The sequence below is a fragment of the Tachypleus tridentatus genome, chromosome 4 (genome assembly GCF_004210375.1).
Source record: "Tachypleus tridentatus isolate NWPU-2018 chromosome 4, ASM421037v1, whole genome shotgun sequence".
Lineage (NCBI taxonomy): Eukaryota > Metazoa > Arthropoda > Merostomata > Xiphosura > Limulidae > Tachypleus > Tachypleus tridentatus.
In genome coordinates this window covers 2,929,194-2,954,372 of record NC_134828.1, presented here as the reverse complement: position 1 = coordinate 2,954,372, position 25,179 = coordinate 2,929,194, and the positions used below count along the sequence as shown (strand labels likewise).

At 34.2% G+C, this 25,179-nt stretch overlaps 1 long non-coding RNA gene across 1 annotated transcript in view; it reads right to left on the bottom strand.

Moving 5' to 3' along the window:
• Positions 1 to 365: 365 nt before the first annotated feature.
• The window catches only part of LOC143248451 (uncharacterized), a 30,397-nt gene continuing 5,583 nt past the window's right edge, over positions 366 to 25,179 (bottom strand). The window contains exons 2-3 of the long non-coding RNA XR_013026989.1: positions 2,503 to 2,604; positions 366 to 614 (exon numbers count right to left, since the gene is read on the bottom strand). This is a non-coding gene — a long non-coding RNA (uncharacterized LOC143248451). The remainder of the gene's footprint in view (positions 615 to 2,502; positions 2,605 to 25,179) is intronic.

The window sequence follows — 25,179 nt, the reverse complement described above, 5'->3', positions numbered from 1 at the left end:
AATGGTAGATGGGCTTTAATTATGGTAAATACAAGATAATACATGTGGGTTATCATAATTTTATGTATAATTTATATGGAATTGATAATGCTGATCCATCTTATCTTTTCATATTTAACAGTGAGAACAGTAGGACAAGGGAACACTAGTATAAATCTTGGTATGGTAGGAGTTATCTTCAGCCATGACAATTTCTTTTTTCTAACAGGGTGGTTGGTCTTTGGAATAGGTTGCCTTTAGATGTTGTAGAGGCAGTAAATTGAAGTGAATTTAAGAAAAAGCTTCATAAGTATATGAATAATTTATATTCAGAGACAAATCTTCAGTAAAGATAAATAATTAAACAAACTTCATTTTATGTGTACGAAAGACTTGTAACATTTATTAAACATTTTGTTAAGATACACAAAACATGTTTAAAGTTAGAGTAAGGAAACTATGATAGCTACTTTAAGGTCATGTCAACTGACCATATATGGAAAGAATTATTAAGTAGATACACAGTCAAAAGCACATAGATTTAGTATTTTCAAAATAAATAATATCAAACTGAAACTAATCAATATGGATGAGCTGAGATCAGCATCACTTTCTGATGCATTCCTTGGTGTTACCTAAATGAAGCACAAAAGTAAAATGTAAAATGACGAAATAACTGCATTTTTCATAGCGAAACCACTTTGGGCTATCTGCAATGTTCACCAAGAGGAACTGAAGTCCTGATACTAAAATCCTTATACTGTCCTACCTGGGGACGTCAAGTGAGTAAACAATGAAAATATTTATGGGTTATTAGTTGTCAAATATCTCAAGCTCAACTTTAAAAATATGTATCTTTATTAAATAAAACAGTGCAATAAGTCACAATCAAATGAAATTAGAAAACAATTTGATTCCATAATATATTTATTATAATAAACTGGATCAGAACTTAAGTGTTGAAAAGATCTAGCACATCCAACTAACAAAAAGAATTGCTTAATATCATAAATCAAAATAAATTCACAAGAAACTAAAATCTATCTATAACTCCTGTCAACTAAAATAGATAAACCCTTATTCAAGGTTTTCCCATGATGAGTACAAACTATTTAAATGATAATTTAGCCAAATACATTTTTATTTATTATAAAATTATGATTCCCAGGATAAACAATGAGATCTGTGAACAGTTTTACACGTCTCTGTGTGAAAGTTTATCAATGAGATCTGTGAACAGTTTAACATGTCTCTGTGTGAAAGTTTATCAATGAGATCTGTGAACAGTTTAACACGTCTCTATGTGAAAGTTTATCAATGAGATCTGTGAACAGTTTAACACGTCTCTGTGTGAAAGTTTATCAATGAGATCTGTGAACAGTTTAACACGTCTCTGTGTGAAAGTTTATCAATGAGATCTGTGAACAGTTTAACACGTCTCTGTGTGAAAGTTTATCAATGAGATCTGTGAACAGTTTAACATGTCTCTGTGTGAAAGTTTATCAATGAGATCTGTGAACAGTTTAACACGTCTCTGTGTGAAAGTTTATCAATGAGATCTGTGAACAGTTTAACACGTCTCTGTGTGAAAGTTTATCAATGAGATCTGTGAACAGTTTAACACGTCTCTGTGTGAAAGTTTATCAATGAGATCTGTGAACAGTTTAACACGTCTCTGTGTGAAAGTTTATCAATGAGATCTGTGAACAGTTTAACATGTCTCTGTGTGAAAGTTTATCAATGAGATCTGTGAACAGTTTAACACGTCTCTGTGTGAAAGTTTATCAATGAGATCTGTGAACAGTTTAACACGTCTCTGTGTGAAAGTTTATCAATGAGATCTGTGAACAGTTTAACACGTCTCTGTGTGAAAGTTTATCAATGAGATCTGTGAACAGTTTAACACGTCTCTGTGTGAAAGTTTATCAATGAGATCTGTGAACAGTTTAACACGTCTCTGTGTGAAAGTTTATCAATGAGATCTGTGAACAGTTTATTTATTCCAACTATAAAGTAATTAAAATTATTAATAAATTTATAATGCCACAAAATGAATCAAATACACAAAATCAGTATTTTCAATTATCAATACCATCTATTATTCCAGTAATAGAAGTATTGCCATAAGGATTTCTGATTATTATTTTCATTATTTCAAGTTAGTTAAGTTTATTTTATTAGTATCATGACTCACAAAAGTAATAGTAATCAAAATGTATTACCATTTTTAATTTTAACAATCCAAATAACTGAAATATTACGCATATTTGTTAAGCCTAAAGCTGCTGTCTGTGCTAAATTACTAAAAAAACTGAACAAGTACATTTACAAAATGTATTTAAACCAAAAGTCTTTTGAAGGAATTTTAATATAAAATTCTAAATTTTAAACTTATAATTCATTATCAAATAAAATCTTTCATAGGTCATTCCTGACTATCTTAAAACAAATCTTTTATTACTCAACTCATTATTTTTAATTTGAATGAGCATCAGTCTATTTCTATTCCTGTATGATAGCTACCTTCTGTAGTTCACACAAAACAGGAAACACTGGAGGTATCTTCAGTTATAAGTAGTAGACCAGTGAAAAGGAACCTTTTTCAGCATCATTTAGTTCAGAAACCTGAATAATGAGTAATAACAAAGGAATAATCGATATTTAACCCTTGTACCTATTAACAATAGAAATCACAAAACAGTCTGAAAGTAAGAAAGTAATGAAGAAACTTCAAGGAAAAGTGTTAAACAGGAAAAGTGTTAAACTTACTTTGACCATTATATTGAGAATGTAATGTTAAAAAGTACTGTTGAAAAGTGTTAAACTTACTTTGACCATTATATTGTCAATGTAATGTTAAAAAGTACTGTTGAATAACAGATGTATAATTATGGATATACAAAAATTAATACTGAGGCCAAAAAATGTGTAAGCCATATAGAATCACCATAAAATTGACTTCTTTTTTCACAATACACAAAAACAAATCAATGAAATGAAAGATATGTCATGTTCATTCAAGTATCTTTAGTTTTACTTACACACAAAAAACACAGCAAAACTTTAGCTTAAACATATTAATGACTTTTTAGTAGTCTAATATTATGATCTTGAAACTGTAATGTTTGTAGATGTTTTAGATAAAGCTTATAATTATGAAACATACAAAATCTTGAAGTCAAAGTAACATTACTTGTGGTATAAACAAAACATCAAAAACATAATGATAGTCATTGACATACTGGCCTGTAACATAGCTTCTAAATGGCCTGTAACATAGCTTATAATGGCCTGTAACATAGCTTTTAATGGCCTGTAGCATAGCTTTTAATGGCCTGTAGCATAGCTTCTAATGGTCTGTAGCATAGCTTCTAATGGCCTGTAACATAGCTTCTAATGTCCTGTAACATAGCTTCTAATGGTCTGTAGCATAGCTTCTAATGGTCTGTAGCATAGCTTCTAATGGCCTGTAACATAGCTTCTAATGTCCTGTAGCATAGCTTCTAATGGCCTGTAACATAGCTTCTAATGTCCTGTAACATAGCTTCTAATGGTCTGTAGCATAGCTTCTAATGGTCTGTAGCATAGCTTCTAATGGCCTGTAACATAGCTTCTAATGTCCTGTAACATAGCTTCTAATGGTCTGTAGCATAGCTTCTAATGGTCTGTAGCATAGCTTCTAATGGCCTGTAACATAGCTTCTAATGTCCTGTAACATAGCTTCTAATGGTCTGTAGCATAGCTTCTAATGGTCTGTAGCATAGCTTCTAATGGCCTGTAACATAGCTTCTAAATGGCACTAGAACTGAGATACCAAAGACAACATTAATTAGGGAAATAATCCAAAAGTCACTTTTAAGAATGTAACCAAACATCACCGTAAGTAAAATGGATCAACTGCATAAGTGAACAAATAGAAAGTTCTCTCAGAAAGAAAATATGAGACAGATAATGAAACAGATAAAAACAATGATTACCTTCTATTACATTCCAGGTTTAAGTAGAAAAGCATGAAACAGGTACAAATATTCCCATGAAACAAGGAATGTACAGTGTCAAAGAAATTGATATCAGAGCATTTAATGTCTACTGCAAGCAATAAAATAAATATATTTAAAGGTAAAAGTTAAGAAAAATAAAGTAATAATCTAATGAGAAAGTTACAGAAGTGTCTAAAAAATAAGAGTAATAATCTAATGAGAAAGTTACAGAAGTGTTTAAAATAAGAGTAATAATCTAATGAGAAAGTTACAGAAGTGTCTAAAAAATAAGAGTAATAATCTAATGAGAAAGTTACAGAAGTGTTTAAAATAAGAGTAATAATCTAATGAGAAAGTTACAGAAGTGTTTAAAATAAGAGTAATAATCTAATGAGAAAGTTACAGAAGTGTCTGAAAATAAGAGTAATAGTCTAATGAGAAAGTTACAGAAGTGTTTAAAAATAAGAGTAATAATCTAATGAGAAAGTTACAGAAGTGTCTAAAAAATAAGAGTAATAATCTAATGAGAAAGTTACAGAAGTGTTTAAAATAAGAGTAATAATCTAATGAGAAAGTTACAGAAGTGTCTAAAAAATAAGAGTAATAATCTAATGAGAAAGTTACAGAAGTGTTTAAAATAAGAGTAATAATCTAATGAGAAAGTTACAGAAGTGTTTAAAATAAGAGTAATAATCTAATGAGAAAGTTACAGAAGTGTCTGAAAATAAGAGTAATAGTCTAATGAGAAAGTTACAGAAGTGTTTAAAAATAAGAGTAATAGTCTAATGAGAAAGTTACAGAAGTGTTTAAAAATAAGAGTAATAATCTAATGAGAAAGTTATAGAAGTGTCTAAGAATTTGGATTCATCAAAGATAAAAAGTTCAAAATAGGCTTTTGGATAAAAGGGAATGTTGGTTTCTAAAGTATAAGATCTGGATAAAGGTGATAAGCCACAATCATGATATAAAAACATGAAGAAAGAAGCAACTTGTTGAGGAGTTGGACAAGAAAATACTGTGTCTAAAGAATAAACACCAAAATGTGCCCTGGTGGGTTTGATGACCCACCAAGAAAGAAAGAGTACTGTCAATAGTAAGCTATCTTTAAAGATATTTGATAAAAAAAATTTAGGCTTTTCAAACAAAGTTCCCAAGATGAAGTCAGTAATGGAATGGCTTCCCTACTAGAAAGTGGACATAATATGGCTGAGCTGGCCAAAGTAGAGTGTCAAGGAGAACTTGGCATTTGACATAACTAATCTTGACAAGGACCTGAAGAATAATTAAGGTGAGAGGTTAGTATAAATGAAAATGTTTTCACAAACTTACTTAGGGCATCCATGTCCAAAACATGTGCTTCTGGAACTGGAAGTGAATAAAATATAATAAGATGGAAGTTCCCTGATAAGAAAGCTTCAATTACTGAATGACCCACAATTTGCACAGCCACTGAAAAACTAAAGGTTAGAGTCTATTTTGTGAGGGATAAGTCAACAACTCCTGAGGATATGAGTATACCAAGATGATCGATCATCACACCAGAAATATATCTCAAAGAAGTAGATGTTGAGAATGATGCCCAAAAAGCTTCAGCAAAACAAAGGTTGTAGAAAATGAGTACTACATTTCTTGTAAATTACCATCACAGAATTATCTTGTTATTTGACATAAGATGGTGGGATAGAAAGAATTTGAGACAAGCAAACTAAATGGCCCAAAGTGAAAACACCAGGAGGAGTCCTAACCAAATGAATGTTGATTCCTTATCACAAACCTTAACCTAGATGGAAGGGTTTTAAAAGAGATGGCATGCTCTAAAGATAAGAAAGAAAAAGAGATGTTGTCAGAGTAAAGTCTCAGTTCTACTAAAACTGGATAAATACAATAGTGATGTCACCAACAGGTCTGAAGTAAGATACCACTAAAAATGAATATCTCGTTGGAGGTGTTGCCAATAAATATAAGTACAACCTCAGGAAATGTTTATATAAAATGAAGCCATCATCTTCAGTGCAGAAGGGGTGTTTCTGGCAGTAAATGCATGAGATTCTAAAGGTTCATCTCCACCACTGATAAACAAAAAAATATTACAAATGAATATGGTTATGAAAGAAAAAACATCCTGTATATCCATCATTTTTATCCAAAAATACCCTCAGCAACTCACTCCTATTTCAAAATAAGATGTCTCCAGGAAAAGATAAGTAAAGAAAAAGCTTTCATTAATCTATAATTTCCTGATTTCTTTGCAACCATAAAAGGTAGGAATAAAAACCAAAAGAAATGTCATGAACAATATTAACATTTTCTTTCTGGAAAAGATAGATTTGATGGTTACAACTAATCTTACTTATTTTATAATTTGTTTCAGATTCTCCCAGACAGGATTTTGTGATAGAGTCAACTAAAACTGATAAATAAAGTTTAAATGAAACTAAGTTAAAAGTTAATGTATGAAAGTGTATGGTTAAAATATAATAATGAATGACAAAACAAACAACATATTCCTGCAGGTCTTGTAATAATGAATGACAAAACAAACAGCATATTCCTGCAGATCGTGATCCTTTCATAACAGAATCTAATCCATTCAAATATGCATTCACTATTCACCTTCTCTCAGAAGTGAACAAATCTGGATCACAACTATCCAGAGGCCCCAGACCAACATTTAAAGTTTGATGTAGTGTAAGCATCCAGTGAAAACCTGACTGAAACCTGTAACAAGTAACACATAGAATTGATTTCTCACCAAAGTATTTGAAACCTGTAACAAGTAACACATAGGATTGAATTCTCACATAGTATTTCAAACCTGTAACAACAAGTAACACACAGGATTGAATTCTCACCATAGTATTTCAAACCTGTAACAACAAGTAACACATAAGATTGAATTCTCACCATAGTATTTCAAACCGGTAACAACAAGTAACACACAGGATTGAATTCCCACCATAGTATTTCAAACCTGTAACAACAAGTAACACATAGGATTGAATTCTCACCATAGTATTTCAAACCTGTAACAACAAGTAACACACAGGATTGAATTCTCACCATAGTATTTCAAACCTGTAACAACAAGTAACACATAGGATTGAATTCTCACCATAGTATTTCAAACCTGTAACAACAAGTAACACATAGGATTGAATTCTCACCATAGTATTTCAAACCTGTAACAACAAGTAACACACAGGATTGAATTCTCACCATAGTATTTCAAACCTGTAACAACAAGTAACATATAGGATTGATTTCTCACCATAGTATTTCAAACCTGTAACAAGTAACACATAGGATTGAATTCTCACCATAGTATTTCAAACCTGTAACAACAAGTAACACATAGGATTGATTTCTCACCATAGTATTTCAAACCTGTAACAACAAGTAACACATAGGATTGAATTCTCACCATAGTATTTCAAACCTGTAACAAGTAACATATAGGATTGATTTCTCACCATAGTATTTCAAACCTGTAAAAACAAGTAACACATAGGATTGATTTCTCACCATAGTATTTCAAACCTGTAACAACAAGTAACACATAGGATTGAATTCTCACCATAGTATTTCAAACCTGTAACAACAAGTAACACATAGGATTGAATTCTCACCATAGTATTTCAAACCTAAAACAACAAGTAACACATAGGATTGATTTCTCACCATAGTATTTCAAACCAGTAACAACAAGTAACACATAGGATTGAATTCTCACCATAGTATTTCAAACCTGTAACAACAAGTAACACATAGGATTGATTTCTCACCATAGTATTTCAAACCTGTAACAACAAGTAACACATAGGATTGATTTCTCACCATAGTATTTCAAACCTGCAACAACAAGTAACACATAGGATTGAATTCTCACCATAGTATTTCAAACCTGTAAGAACAAGTAACACATAGGATTGAATTCTCACCATAGTATTTCAAACCTGTAACAACAAGTAACACATAGGATTGATTTCTCACCATAGTATTTCAAACCTGTAACAACAAGTAACACATAGGATTGAATTCTCACCATAGTATTTCAAACCTGTAACAACAAGTAACACATAGGATTGAATTCTCACCATAGTACTTCAAACCAGTAACAACAAGTAACACACAGGATTGAATTCTCACCATAGTATTTCAAACCTGTAACAACAAGTAACACACAGGATTGAATTCTCACCATAGTATTTCAAACCTGTAACAACAAGTAACACATAGGATTGAATTCTCACCATAGTATTTCAAACCTGTAACAACAAGTAACACACAGGATTGAATTCTCACCATAGTATTTCAAACCTGTAACAACAAGTAATACATAGGATTGAATTCTCACCATAGTATTTCAAACCTGTAACAACAAGTAACACACAGGATTGATTTCTCACCATACTATTTCAAACCTGTAACAACAAGTAACACATAGGATTGAATTCTCACCATAGTATTTCAAACCTGTAACAACAAGTAACACACAGGATTGAATTCTCACCATAGTATTTCAAACCTGTAACAACAAGTAATACATAGGATTGAATTCTCACCATAGTATTTCAAACCTGTAACAACAAGTAACACACAGGATTGAATTCTCACCATAGTATTTCAAACCTGCAACAACAAGTAACACACAGGATTGAATTCTCACCATAGTATTTCAAACCTGTAACAACAAGTAACACATAGGATTGAATTCTCACCATAGTATTTCAAACCTGTAACAACAAGTAACACATAGGATTGATTTCTCACCATAGTATTCAAACCTGTAACAACAAGTAACACATAGGTTTGATTTCTCACCATACTATTTCAAACCTGTAACAACAAGTAACACACAGGATTGAATTCTCACCATAGTATTTCAAACCTGTAACAACAAGTAACACACAGGACTGAATTCTCACCATAGTATTTCAAACCTGTAACAACAAGTAATACATAGGATTGAATTCTCACGATAGTATTTCAAACCTGTAACAACAAGTAACACATAGGATTGATTTCTCACCATAGTATTTCAAACCTGTAACAACAAGTAACACATAGGATTGATTTCTCACCATAGTATTTCAAACCTGTAACAACAAGTAACACACAGGATTGAATTCTCACCATAATATTTCAAAACTGTAACAACAAGTAACACATAGGATTGAATTCTCACCATAGTATTTCAAACCTGTAACAACAAGTAACACACAGGATTGAATTCTCACCATAGTATTTCAAACCTGTAACAACAAGTAATACATAGGATTGAATTCTCACCATAGTATTTCAAACCTGTAACAACAAGTAACACACAGGATTGAATTCTCACCATAGTATTTCAAACCTGTAACAACAAGTAACACATGGGATTGAATTCTCACCATAGTATTTCAAACCTGTAACAACAAGTAACACATAGGATTGAATTCTCACCATAGTATTTCAAACCTGTAACAACAAGTAACACATAGGATTGATTTCTCACCATAGTATTCAAACCTGTAACAACAAGTAACACATAGGATTGATTTCTCACCATACTATTTCAAACCTGTAACAACAAGTAACACACAGGATTGAATTCTCACCATAGTATTTCAAACCTGTAACAACAAGTAGCACACAGGATTGAATTCTCACCATAGTATTTCAAACCTGTAACAACAAGTAATACATAGGATTGAATTCTCACGATAGTATTTAAAACCTGTAACAACAAGTAACACATAGGATTGATTTCTCACCATAGTATTTCAAACCTGTAACAACAAGTAACACATAGGATTGAATTCTCACCATAGTATTTCAAACCTGTAACAACAAGTAACACACAGGATTGAATTCTCACCATAGTATTTCAAACCTGTAACAACAAGTAATACATAGGATTGAATTCTCACGATAGTATTTCAAACCTGTAACAACAAGTAATACATAGGATTGAATTCTCACCATAGTATTTCAAACCTGTAACAACAAGTAACACATAGGATTGATTTCTCATAGTATTCAAACCTGTAACAACAAGTAACACATAGGATTGAATTCTCACCATAGTATTTCAAACCTGTAACAACAAGTAACACACAGGATTGAATTCTCACCATAGTATTTAAAACCTGTTACAACAAGTAACACATAGGATTGAATTCTCACCATAGTATTTCAAACCTGTAACAACAAGTAACACATAGAATTGAATTCTCACCATAGTATTTCAAACCTGTAACAACAAGTAACACATAGGATTGAATTCTCACCATAGTATTTCAAACCTGTAACAACAAGTAACACATAGGATTGATTTCTCACCATAGTATTTCAAACCTGTAACAACAAGTAACACATAGGATTGATTTCTCACCATAGTATTTCAAACCTGTAACAACAAGTAACACATAGGATTGAATTCTCACCATAGTATTTCAAACCTGTAACAACAAGTAACACATAGGATTGAATTCTCACCATAGTATTTCAAACCTGTAACAACAAGTAACACATAGGATTGAATTCTCACCATAGTATTTCAAACCTGTAACAACAAGTAACACACAGGATTGAATTCTCACCATAGTATTTCAAACCTGTAACAACAAGTTGAATTCTCACCATAGTATTTCAAACCTGTAACAACAAGTAACACATAGGATTGAATTTCACCATAGTATTTCAAACCTGTAACAACAAGTAACACATAGGATTGAATTCTCACCATAGTATTTCAAACCTGTAACAACAAGTAACACATAGGATTGAATTCTCACCATAGTATTTCAAACCTGTAACAACAAGTAACACATAGGATTGAATTCTCACCATAGTATTTCAAACCTGTAACAACAAGTAACACATAGGATTGAATTCTCACCATAGTATTTCAAACCTGTAACAACAAGTAACACATAGGATTGATTTCTCACCATAGTATTTCAAACCTGTAACAACAAGTAACACATAGGATTGAATTCTCACCATAGTATTTCAAACCTGTAACAACAAGTAACACATAGGATTGAATTCTCACCATAGTATTTCAAACCTGTAACAACAAGTAACACATAGGATTGAATTCTCACCATAGTATTTCAAACCTGTAACAACAAGTAACACATAGGATTGAATTCTCACCATAGTATTTCAAACCTGTAACAACAAGTAACACATAGGATTGAATTCTCACCATAGTATTTCAAACCTGTAACAACAAGTAACACATAGGATTGAATTCTCACCATAGTATTTCAAACCTGTAACAACAAGTAACACATAGGATTGAATTCTCACCATAGTATTTCAAACCTGTAACAACAAGTAACACATAGGATTGAATTCTCACCATAGTATTTCAAACCTGTAACAACAAGTAACACATAGGATTGAATTCTCACCATAGTATTTCAAACCTGTAACAACAAGTAACACATAGGATTGAATTCTCACCATAGTATTTCAAACCTGTAACAACAAGTAACACATAGGATTGAATTCTCACCATAGTATTTCAAACCTGTAACAACAAGTAACACACAGGATTGAATTCTCACCATAGTATTTCAAACCTGTAACAACAAGTAACACATAGGATTGATTTCTCACCATAGTATTTCAAACCTGTAACAACAAGTAACACATAGGATTGAATTCTCACCATAGTATTTCAAACCTGTAACAACAAGTAACACACAGGATTGAATTCTCACCATAGTATTTCAAACCTGTAACAACAAGTAACACATAGGATTGAATTCTCACCATAGTATTTCAAACCTGTAACAACAAGTAACACATAGGATTGAATTCTCACCATAGTATTTCAAACCTGTAACAACAAGTAACACATAGGATTGAATTCTCACCATAGTATTTCAAACCTGTAACAACAAGTAACACATAGGATTGAATTCTCACCATAGTATTTCAAACCTGTAACAACAAGTAACACATAGGATTGAATTCTCACCATAGTATTTCAAACCTGTAACAACAAGTAACACACAGGATTGAATTCTCACCATAGTATTTCAAACCTGTAACAACAAGTAACACATAGGATTGAATTCTCACCATAGTATTTCAAACCTGTAACAACAAGTAACACACAGGATTGAATTCTCACCATAGTATTTCAAACCTGTAACAACAAGTAACACACAGGATTGAATTCTCACCATAGTATTTCAAACCTGTAACAACAAGTAACACATAGGATTGAATTCTCACCATAGTATTTCAAACCTGTAACAACAAGTAACACACAGGATTGAATTCTCACCATAGTATTTCAAACCTGTAACAACAAGTAACACATAGGATTGAATTCTCACCATAGTATTTCAAACCTGTAACAACAAGTAACACACAGGATTGATTTCTCACCATACTATTTCAAACCTGTAACAACAAGTAACACATAGGATTGAATTCTCACCATAGTATTTCAAACCTGTAACAACAAGTAACACACAGGATTGAATTCTCACCATAGTATTTCAAACCTGTAACAACAAGTAATACATAGGATTGAATTCTCACCATAGTATTTCAAACCTGTAACAACAAGTAACACACAGGATTGAATTCTCACCATAGTATTTCAAACCTGTAACAACAAGTAACACATAGGATTGAATTCTCACCATAGTATTCCAAACCTGTAACAACAAGTAACACATAGGATTGAATTCTCACCATAGTATTTCAAACCTGTAACAACAAGTAACACATAGGATTGATTTCTCACCATAGTATTCAAACCTGTAACAACAAGTAACACATAGGATTGATTTCTCACCATACTATTTCAAACCTGTAACAACAAGTAACACACAGGATTGAATTCTCACCATAGTATTTCAAACCTGTAACAACAAGTAACACACAGGATTGAATTCTCACCATAGTATTTCAAACCTGTAACAACAAGTAATACATAGGATTGAATTCTCACGATAGTATTTAAAACCTGTAACAACAAGTAACACATAGGATTGATTTCTCACCATAGTATTTCAAACCTGTAACAACAAGTAACACATAGGATTGAATTCTCACCATAGTATTTCAAACCTGTAACAACAAGTAACACACAGGATTGAATTCTCACCATAGTATTTCAAACCTGTAACAACAAGTAACACACAGGATTGAATTCTCACCATAGTATTTCAAACCTGTAACAACAAGTAACACATAGGATTGATTTCTCACCATAGTATTCAAACCTGTAACAACAAGTAACACACAGGATTGATTTCTCAACATACTATTTCAAACCTGTAACAACAAGTAACACATAGGATTGAATTCTCACCATAGTATTTCAAACCTGTAACAACAAGTAACACACAGGATTGAATTCTCACCATAGTATTTCAAACCTGTAACAACAAGTAATACATAGGATTGAATTCTCACCATAGTATTTCAAACCTGTAACAACAAGTAACACATAGGATTGAATTCTCACCATAGTATTTCAAACCTGTAACAACAAGTAACACATGGGATTGAATTCTCACCATAGTATTTCAAACCTGTAACAACAAGTAACACATAGGATTGAATTCTCACCATAGTATTTCAAACCTGTAACAACAAGTAACACATAGGATTGATTTCTCACCATAGTATTTCAAACCTGTAACAACAAGTAACACATAGGATTGATTTCTCACCATACTATTTCAAACCTGTAACAACAAGTAACACATAGGATTGATTTCTCACCATACTATTTCAAACCTGTAACAACAAGTAATACATAGGATTGAATTCTCACGATAGTATTTAAAACCTGTAACAACAAGTAACACATAGGATTGATTTCTCACCATAGTATTTCAAACCTGTAACAACAAGTAACACATAGGATTGAATTCTCACCATAGTATTTCAAACCTGTAACAACAAGTAACACATAGGATTGAATTCTCACCATAGTATTTCAAACCTGTAACAACAAGTAACACACAGGATTGAATTCTCACCATAGTATTTCAAACCTGTAACAACAAGTAACACATAGGATTGATTTCTCACCATAGTATTCAAACCTGTAACAACAAGTAACACACAGGATTGATTTCTCAACATACTATTTCAAACCTGTAACAACAAGTAACACATAGGATTGAATTCTCACCATAGTATTTCAAACCTGTAACAACAAGTAACACACAGGATTGAATTCTCACCATAGTATTTCAAACCTGTAACAACAAGTAATACATAGGATTGAATTCTCACCATAGTATTTCAAACCTGTAACAACAAGTAACACACAGGATTGAATTCTCACCATAGTATTTCAAACCTGTAACAACAAGTAACACATGGGATTGAATTCTCACCATAGTATTTCAAACCTGTAACAACAAGTAACACATAGGATTGAATTCTCACCATAGTATTTCAAACCTGTAACAACAAGTAACACATAGGATTGATTTCTCACCATAGTATTTCAAACCTGTAACAACAAGTAACACATAGGATTGATTTCTCACCATACTATTTCAAACCTGTAACAACAAGTAACACATAGGATTGATTTCTCACCATACTATTTCAAACCTGTAACAACAAGTAACACACAGGATTGAATTCTCACCATAGTATTTCAAACCTGTAACAACAAGTAACACACAGGATTGAATTCTCACCATAGTATTTCAAACCTGTAACAACAAGTAACAGATAGGTTTGATTTCTCACCATAGTATTTCAAACCTGTAACAACAAGTAACACATAGGATTGAATTCTCACCATAGTATTTCAAACCTGTAACAACAAGTAACACACAGGATTGAATTCTCACTATAGTATTTCACAAACAAAAAAGAAAAATAAAGAGAACTGTTAATTAGATAACTCATGTTTATTTTGCAACATTAATAATATGTGTGTGTATATATATATATTTATTGTATAGCCAAATGTAGGTGCAAGATGTTTGGTGATTTTTATTTCATAATATTTGTTGTCAAAATATAGTTGAATGTTAAATGTACATATTTACAAGGTAAATAAAAGTTGACACAAAATAAACAATTATATACTGTATTAAATAAATTAATATTAAATAAATAAATACTGTATTGGACTGATAAATAACATGAAAATAAGATAATACAATTTCAAAATGCTATAATCAACAGATCCATAGAAATGTCTGAAGTAGCAGTGAACAATATCTAAACAAACAACTGACTAGACCAGTGAACTGCTTTTCTTTCAGTTACTAGAACAAAAGAAATTACAAGTGTCTACAAAAAGTTTACTGGTTTGTTAGCTAATTCCTTTATATATTACTAGTTCATAACCCAAACATTCTTAACTTCAGTGTCACATGTATTAAATAGTTATATTAAATCAGTTGGTGTAAACTAGCACATAATTTAGGTTTACGCTGACAACAACAGCAATAGTTAATATATCTACCAGTAACAAGAACAACTCTTATAAATGCTGCTCGTGAAATAAAAACGTCAACTACACGTAAGGATATCCATCTAATGTCACATGAAATACAGTTACTATTCCACAGAACAGTTAATTAATACCTCATGCTACTTTAAAAAAAATGTTCATACATGCACTAAGGGCTTAAATAAAAACTTTTATGTCTACACGTAATAATGTGTAGTGCACCAGTCCACAAGGTAATTAATAAGAAACTATAGCAGCTCTCCAAGAAAACAATACAATACTCCTTTAAGCAGTGTATACCAAAAACTAATTCTTGAAGAGGCAGAAAAAGACATCCCCAAACAAGGCCGGATTAAAACTTTTATTGACCCTAGGCTCATAGAAATCCTTTCGAGACAGAACTTCCACATGCAATACATTTATAGTCATAGATTGAGGCCTCTTAATTAGTGCAAGGCCCTGGGCTACAGCTTAGTAAGCCCATGCTTTAATCCAGGGTTGCCACCAAAGTGGGAATAGAAGGAAGGTGTTCCTATAAAAGGTTGAGTGTCTAAAATACATTTTCAAGTAATGAAATAAATAAATTAACCTTTTTTATGTCAGCCATTTTGTGGAAACTAAACTTGAAAATGTGAAGTTTTAATTTGCTTGTTCATAGTCTATTGTAATAAATGATAACATGTAAATAAATTCAGGCAAATAATTTAAAATATGGCAAGAAATGGTTAGCCTGAATTAACTTGGGTAACTCATGGAAAGGGTTATGGAGATGAACTCCTTCCTAATAATAAAGCAACAAAACACTCATGAAGAATGTCAGCCACAAGGGAAGTGTGGGCTGTGAAAAAACTGACTGACAAGAAACTACATTTGTATCAAGCATGAAATACATGTATGCAAAAATACAGTCTAAAGAACCTCTTTAATACAAGTGGCAGTGGAAAAACATACAGCCTAAAGAACATCTTTAATACAAGTGGCAGTGGAAAAACATACAGTCTAAAGAACCTCTTTAATACAAGTGGCAGTGGAAAAACATACAGCCTAAAGACATTCTTTAATACAAGTGGCAGTGGAAAAACATACAGTCTAAAGAACCTCTTTAATACAAGTGGCAGTGGAAAAACATACAGCCTAAAGAACCTCTTTAATACAAGTGGCAGTGCAAAAACATACAGCCTAAAGAACCTCTTTAATACAAGTGGCAGTGGAAAAACATACAGCCTAAAGAACCTCTTTAATACAAGTGACAGTGGAAAAACATACAGCCTAAAGAACCTCTTTAATACAAGTGACAGTGGAAAAACATGCAGCCTAAAGAACCTCTTTAATACTTGTAGCATGGCTAATGTAAAAAGTCAAACCATACAGCACATGAGAAATAGGAGGAATGAATCACCCCAGATGTGTTCCAAGGAGAATGCAAGGCCAATCCGGTTAGTTATTATAACCAGGAACAGTCTAGTTTACATCAAAGGGATAACCTGTACTAACCTTCCAGGTAGCCAACCACACCCTACTTCCAATAAAAGGGTATACCCACTATTTCTCATATCAGTGGGACAAAACTCAGGTAAAGGGAAACACTCCATATTGATCTCCCCTACTAGCTTAGCAAGGATTCTCTCACTTCCCTAGAAGAAGACAAGATGTAGTTATTTGTACAAAGCAGAACATCAGAGAAGTGAACATGATCCCATAATGAGAGACTGTGTAATGATTTATCATAAATAGGAAGTGCAGGGGCTGGCCAGATTCAACAGGAGGAAACTATATCTTATACTTTATGATTTGGAAGGAGCCATAAACCTGAAGTTAAAATATAGTAACAATTTTCACAAAAGAACCAATTTCAAAGTGAGAGAAATAAATGGATTTAACACATTTTTTTTCTACTCAATTTGAATTCTCTGAGAGAGAAGTAATCCATAAGAGACAACACCAAACATGCAGTGGGTTCCACTATCTCCATTGTACACATTTATTTTCTGTGTAAACTACAAGAAAATAGATGACCAATATGTTACAACTTTAAAGCCTCTAGAAAGACTGTAAACTGGTGATTGAAAGATGATGAAATCCACAGCCAGAAGAAAGTTGTAACAAATGTAACAGAAAGATGTCAGGGGTTGATCATATGTCCAATACCTCATTCAGAAGGCATAGATAGCCCAAGTTTGGGGAAAAAGGAGTGGTCTGGAAATAAAATCAACCTGTCCCTGTGGTAAAGACAAAGAAACCACATGAGACAAAAACATATGAGCAATGTTTCTTGTAAAAAGAAAAGGAAAAAAACACATTTTGAAGCAAAAGTGATTCAGAAAACAGAAGAATGAAAGACAAGCTAAAGCAATGAAAGCTAAAAAGAGGTTTCAGTTTGGACGAGGAACCAGGTGAGGAGAATGACTGAACAGTTTGGACGAGGAACCAGGTGAGGAGAATGACTGAACAGTTTGGACGAGGAACCAGGTGAGGAGAATGACTGAACAGTTTGGACGAGGAACCAGGTGAGGAGAATGACTGAACAGTTTGGACGAGGAACCAGGTGAGGAGAATGACTGAACAGTTTGGACGAGGAACCAGGTGAGGAGAATGACTGAACAGTTTGGACGAGGAACCAGGTGAGGAGAATGACTGAACAGTTTGGACGAGGAACCAGGTGAGGAGAATGACTGAACAGTTTGGACGAGGAACCAGGTGAGGAGAATGACTGAACAGTTTGGACGAGGAACCAGGTGAGGAGAATGACTGAACAGTTTGGACGAGGAACCAGGTGAGGAGAATGACTGAACAGTTTGGACGAGGAACCAGGTGAGGAGAATGACTGAACAGTTTGGACGAGGAACCAGGTGAGGAGAATGACTGAACAGAAAGGCTCAGAAGAGATTCATAAGAATCAGAGCAAGAAAAGAGAAATGCCAGGTAAAAAATGATAGTTGTTGACAAAGCCACTCTGTATACAGCAAACATGGTAAATAACCTTGAACACCAGATAATACAAAAGAATAAAAATAAGAAAGTCAAACAGTATAGAAAAAGAAAGTAGCAAATGAACCAGCAGAAACAAATTATCTACTTGAAATGATAAAACTGCAACTGTGAATGGCTGTCAAGAGTGAGCTAAAAAAATATGCTTGTCTTGTAATGTATCACACAAAAGCCAGACACAAATATAAAGAGACAGAATATTATTCTGAAAGATGTAAAAAGGAACCTTCAATACAAATGAGATAAAGGTCCCACAATCACCAAGAACCGAACGAATGTGAAGCATAATTGAGCTGGCCAAAGAGGGGCAATAAGAAGATGGCAAGAAATGCTGTGAATTAAAGACAACAACAGCATCCAGGAAATATCTAAAGATGAGGATAGGTACAGAGATAAGGGTGAAATACTGCCAGGACCATGGAGTCTGGGATGGAAGACCAAAAACATGGAAATGTGATGTAGAGGAGAGTCATAAATACGTTAGTAAGATTACTCTCAAAGTGGGAACATAAAAATATTAGGAAATCTAACAATCACTGTGTTAATAAGACTGAAACTTGAGAATAAAAAAGCAGAGGTTGCAAGAGTGAATTGGTAACTCCCAATCAACCGAGACAAGAAACAATAATGGAGTTATCAAAACAACTGTCTGGACAACTAAATGGTCATCTGTGAAAAGGTATAAATCCAGGCAGAGTGGACAACAGCTGATGCTCAGAATGATATGAAAATATTCAAGCTATCATGACAGTAAGAAGTAAAAAGTACACGGACAAAAATAAGACGCGTTCATATAAAGAAGTGGCACAAATGAGACAGAACTTCACAAGAAAAAAAAATGACAAAAAATCCTTGAAAACGAAAAGTTTCTTATCTTATGATCAGTACTGATTATAGTACTGAATATAGTACTGATTATAGTACAGAATGAGGGATAGTACTGATTATAGTACAGAATGGGAGATAGTACTGATTATAGTACAGAATGGGAAATAGTACTGATTAGAGTACAGATTATAGTACTGATTATAGTACAGAATGGGAGATAGTACTGATTATAATACTGATTCAGTACAGAATGGGAGATAGTACTGATTATAGTACTGATTCAGTACAGAATGAGAGATAGTACTGATTCAGCACAGAATGAGAGATAGTACTGATTCAGTACAGAATGGGAGATAGTACTGATTCAGCACAGAATGAGAGATAGTACTGATTCAGTACAGAATGAGAGATAGTACTGATTCAGCACAGAATGAGAGATAGTACTGATTCAGCACAGAATGAGAGATAGCACTGATTCAGCACAGAATGAGAGATAGTACTGATTCAGCACAGAATGAGAGATAGTACTGATTCAGCACAGAATGAGAGATAGTACTGATTCAGCACAGAATGAGAGATAGTACTGATTCAGTACAGAATGGGAGATAGTACTGATTCAGTACAGAATGAGAGATAGTACTGATTCAGCACAGAATGAGAGATAGTACTGATTCAGCACAGAATGAGAGATAGCACTGATTCAGCACAGAATGAGAGATAGCACTGATTCAGCACAGAATGAGAGATAGCATTGATTCATCAACCAATGCAGCAGAACTCTGATGGTGAAGGAATGTCTCAACAAATAACGTCTTCCAGAAAAATGTTAAGAAATGTCAAATGTACATATACTGGTAGATATGCAGACTTAATGAGTGTATTATCTGTGTGAGGACTAGAAGACAGAGAAAACTCTGCAAGAATCATGTATATGAGAAGTGAGATTCGAAAGGCACTCTAGTTTATAGTAGCTTTTCATAACAAAAATACAGCTTACAAGTAGTTAGTTTTAATAAATTTATCGTACTTACTAAAAAAAAATAAATGAGGAAACACCTATGACAGTAGTAATCTGGTTTAGAAAATTAATAATAATAATTAAGTGTTGTCACTTTTTCTTCTTCTGGTTTAAGTACGGATAAACAAGTAATAAAATATGTTTTCAGTAAAAATATACGACAAAGTTATAGAATGTTATGTACAGGGGTGTAGATTTTTTACACCCGATGGGGGGATGATTTTTGCAACCACTTATGTGGACTGTTCAATTTGCAAATTGGTAATCTCTGATTACGTGAACCTGAAAGCTGTAAACATGCAGTCACAGAGTAATCTTGTTGCCATGATACTTGCATGTAGACTTAGGTCTACTGACTGATACTTACGAACTATCGCTTAGATCGAAAAGACTAGAAGCACGCCTGTATTAAAGATGTACATTTCGGCTACTGAAAAGCCTACATCTAGGCCTAATTATGTAATTCGATTAGTAAGAACACGAGAATCACAAAAACAAATACACAATTTGTAGGCCTGTGATGCAATAAAACAATTTAACAGACCAAACTGTAGGGGGGTTGATTGTATGCACCATACCCCCCACCTAAAATGAAGGGAGGATGTATACCCCCATCCCCCCAGGATCTACCCCCTGGTCATGTATGTTTCTTATGGGAAAGATTTCTGTAAAATTTATTATATTGTAGAGCATCATATAGTGATCTTCCCTGTAGCAATGAAGTGATACTTTAACAAATACAACCTTTCTTACTTCTTGATGGTTATGACTAAAAGTGAGGTATGGGAACAACCATTATTATTGTTTCCTGTATGTAATGCTATGTTTTCTTAACTCATAAATTAATGTTCTCATTCTTCCTGGAATAAACAATGTTTCCATTTTATTTAAGGTTGTGGTCAATTTCTTTCATTTTTGCAACTCAGATAAATACCCCAGTAAATGTCACACCCAAAATAATATTTCACTACTTCTTATGCTATGAATATGAAAACGTTTTTCTCCCATACGGTATTTTCACCGTTAAATTGGTTGGTTAGCGTTTATTGGCACAAAGCAACTAGGTTATCTGCGCCATACAACTGATAACAAAATTATAAATAAAATTATTGAAATATGTAAAAAGGAATCACGTTAAAACAAAACAAATTCCAATTTTTGAATTAAAAACTTAAATAGAATTAAAAACACAAGTGAGGTGGACAGTATCACCATTACCAATGACATTGTCCAAAGTCAAGGATGAACCCACAGTAAAAATATGTCCAAAATGGTGTCATTGCTCACAGGTGTAATGAAAATATGACAGTAAAATGTGGGCTATTGTGACTTGAGTGTCACACATTGGTGCATCAGTCCCAGATGCAGATAGTCTGGTTGCTTTGCACCATAAAACACCAAACCCATACACCCACCCAGATAAAAGAAAACGATGTGTTAAAAACTGTGACCAATATGTAGCCTAGCTAAGACAACTTCTTCTTGTCAATCCTTCTGGGAGAAAACAAATCTTACCTGGAAAGGCTTGTTATCACATTGCTCACTCCAAGTTAACTGCCAACTGGTGCAGAGCTGAGCCTTGGAAACAGGACTGTAGCCCATGTATGTATGGGACAGGCATGGTCGTGATGGCATCAGAGTAGACAGACTCAGCTATGGTGACAGCAAGCACATTCCTGCAAATACCAATGTGGTCCAGTATCCAGAAGAACAGGATAGAAATGGATGATAAAGAGAAACAAGCCAGTTGGTTTCAAACATCAACTAAATCAGGGAGAGAACTAACATGAAGTGATTCCAGGGCTAGTGGAGAGCTAAGCAAATTGGTATAAATATTATAGTTTGTGTACTGCATTGCTTCTATGTGATCAAGAGAAATGGTGTAAAATTCAGCAGTGAAGACAGAAACTGTAGAGGGAATACTGTGTGCAACCATCAAACCACAACAAACCATGACAGAGCCCACAAAGTCACCTGATTTTGAACCATCTGTATAAATGGGAATGAAAGGATGGTTTGAAAAATGTTCAGCAAATAAAAGATAGCATTTCCAATCGGGAGTATCTACCTTCTTCAGATGACTCAAATAAAGGTCACATTTGGAGATGGTACTAAGCTATGGTGGGATGAACTGACCAGTAGAGACAGCAACAGCATCCAAAGTCAGACCCAATTTAGCCAACTGCACCTGGATATGAAGGCCAAAAAGAGCAATGGCAGATGATCTATTCTGAAAAAGCATGGTCCACTGAGGAAGGAAAACACAACTTCAGGTAGGATGCTGTGGTAAGAATTTAAGTTTTGCCACATTACAGTAAAGACAGTTGCAATTAGCAGAGATGTAAGGAGGTTCATGAAACTCTGTGTACAAATTCTAAACTGAAGAAGTTCAGAAAGCTCCCATGCAGAGCTGAAGCCCCTGATGGTAAAGAGGGTCCAACATCTTCAAGGCCAAAGTCCTGGTAGAGTTGCAGACCAGAGACCCATAGTCCAGTTCCAATCAAATGAAGACTTGATAGATTTTAGCATTGAACATCTACTTGCTCCCTAGAGATGGAAGAGAGGGCACGAAGGATGTTTAGTGCTCTTGTATATTTGACTCTTAGCTGCTTGATGTGTGAAATAAAGGTCAGCTTACAGTCAATAATAAGCCCCAAGAACTTTGTCTCAAGGACCACAGGAAGCATAACTTCTCCAAGATGGAGCTCAGGATCAGGGTGAATACCCTGTTGGCAGAAAAAGTGTATACAAATGGGTTTGGAGTGAGAAAAATGTAAAACTGTTTGATGTGGTCCATTTCAGAAAACAACCGAGGGCAGTCTGTAGCTGCCACTCAATGAACCTCATGTTTGATGACTGACACGAGATGTGGAAGTTATCAACATAGAGAGCACTGTAGGAGGGGAGTTGTCCATTTATGGCATTAACCTTTATAATGAAAAGTGTGACACACAAGACACAGCCTTGAGGGGATCCAAGTTTCTGCGGGAAAGAATGGAAAAGTTTCGAACCCACACAGACTTGAAATCACCAGTTCATTAAAAAATATTTACTAAAAATGGGCATATGGTCATGCAATCTTTATGAGTGGAGGTCTTGCAGGATGCTATACCTCCATGTAGTACCATAACCTTTCTCATGGTAAGAAAATATATAAACAAAATGTCGTCGCTTGAGAAAGGCTTCCCTGACTGACGTTTCAAGTCAAATTATGTAGTCCATGGTAAAGCGCTGTCATTGGAACCCACACTGGGTGGGCAAGAGGAGGTTGTTTAATTCAAAGAACCAAACAAGATGAGCATTAACCATTCTATATAAGATCTTAGAGAGACAGTTCATCAAAGCAATCAGATGGTAGTTTGAAGAAATCTTGGAATCCTTCCCAGGTTTAGAAAAATGGAGAGCAATAGCATGACACCAAGCATCAGGAAGACATTCTCCCACCAGGTTTAGTTAATAACAACCAGAAGAAAAGGAAGAGAGGCAAGAGAGAGATGGCACAGTATCTCGAAGTGAATATCATCAGGTCTGACTGATGTACTGCCAGACCAATGAAGAGCAAGCTTGAATTCCATAAGTATAAAGGGGCAATTATACTCATAGAGATGATCAGCCCAAAAGGAAAAAGGTGATCGCTCTGTCCGAGTTTTGATGGCTAAGAAGATGGGAGAAGAGGTAGAAGTAATAAATGCACGAAAAAAAGCTTTCACTGATGCTCTGGACATCAACAACTTCCTGGCCATCAGAAATGAAGTTTGAAATGGGGAAGAATTATATTGCCCACTGACCATCCCAATCTTGTCCCATATGACTTTGTAACTGGTGGTAGCAAAGATGCAAGTTGTGAACTTAATTCAAGACTCCTTCTGGCTTTGATGTCTTAACAGCCAATCATGTGCATGTGCCTACTGAAAAGCAATGTGATTTGAAAGTGTGGGATATCTACAATAGGTACCCCATGCCCATTTCTGAGCCTTCGTTTCATGTGGCAGGCGGGATTCCACCATGGATGAGGATACCATGGAAAACATGTTGAGGTTTTAGGAATAGATTGAGCAGCTGCTTGGACAATACAGTTAGTTTCTGCTGCCACACAGTCATCTATCATTGGTTTATAGAGAATGACAGGATCAAGTTCTGAGAGAGCAGTGAAAGAGAATCAGTTGGCATGGTCCAGTTTTCACCATGGCATGCAAATCGGGTGGCATTGACCACGGCCAGTCTTCCTGAATATGATAGGAAAATTATTACTGTCTCTTAAATCACTGTAAACCATTAAGAGAAATGAGAGAAAAGTGAAGGGGAGAACATAAAGAAATCAATAGCAGTAAAAGACTGACCAGGTACATGAAAATAGGTATAAGTACCAGTAATGAAGAGAAAAAGGTTATGATCCAAGAGTGTAGGTTCTCAAGAATGACTCCTCTCATCAACATCAGAACCACCTCAAAGGAGATTATGTCCATTAAAGTTCCCCAGGATTAAAAAGGGAGATAGCAACTGTTCAATGAGAGCATCAATGTCTCCTCAGGAGACAGATAGAGAGAACAAACAGTGATGGTATGACCCAAGGAAATACAGATGGCTACAGCTTCAAAGGATGTATCAAGTGGCAAAGATAGGGTTGGCACATGCTGATCAACCAGCACAGCAACACACCTCCTTGCACCCATCCATCACACACCCTGTCATTTCTATACAAAGAAAACTACTGAAAGGGTAATTGTACTGGCAGGTTTCAAAAATGTTTCCTGTAAGGAAAGACAGACAGGATGGTAAGAATCAATAAGCACTCTGATGTTATTCAAATTAGAATAGAAACCTCGACAATTCCACTGTATTAAAGTGGCCATTTTTATTTATATGAAGGAGAACTGGATGGACAGCACTTTTATTTTTGCCCACATCATTTCTCTTTATTAGAAGATCTATTGACCCCCATA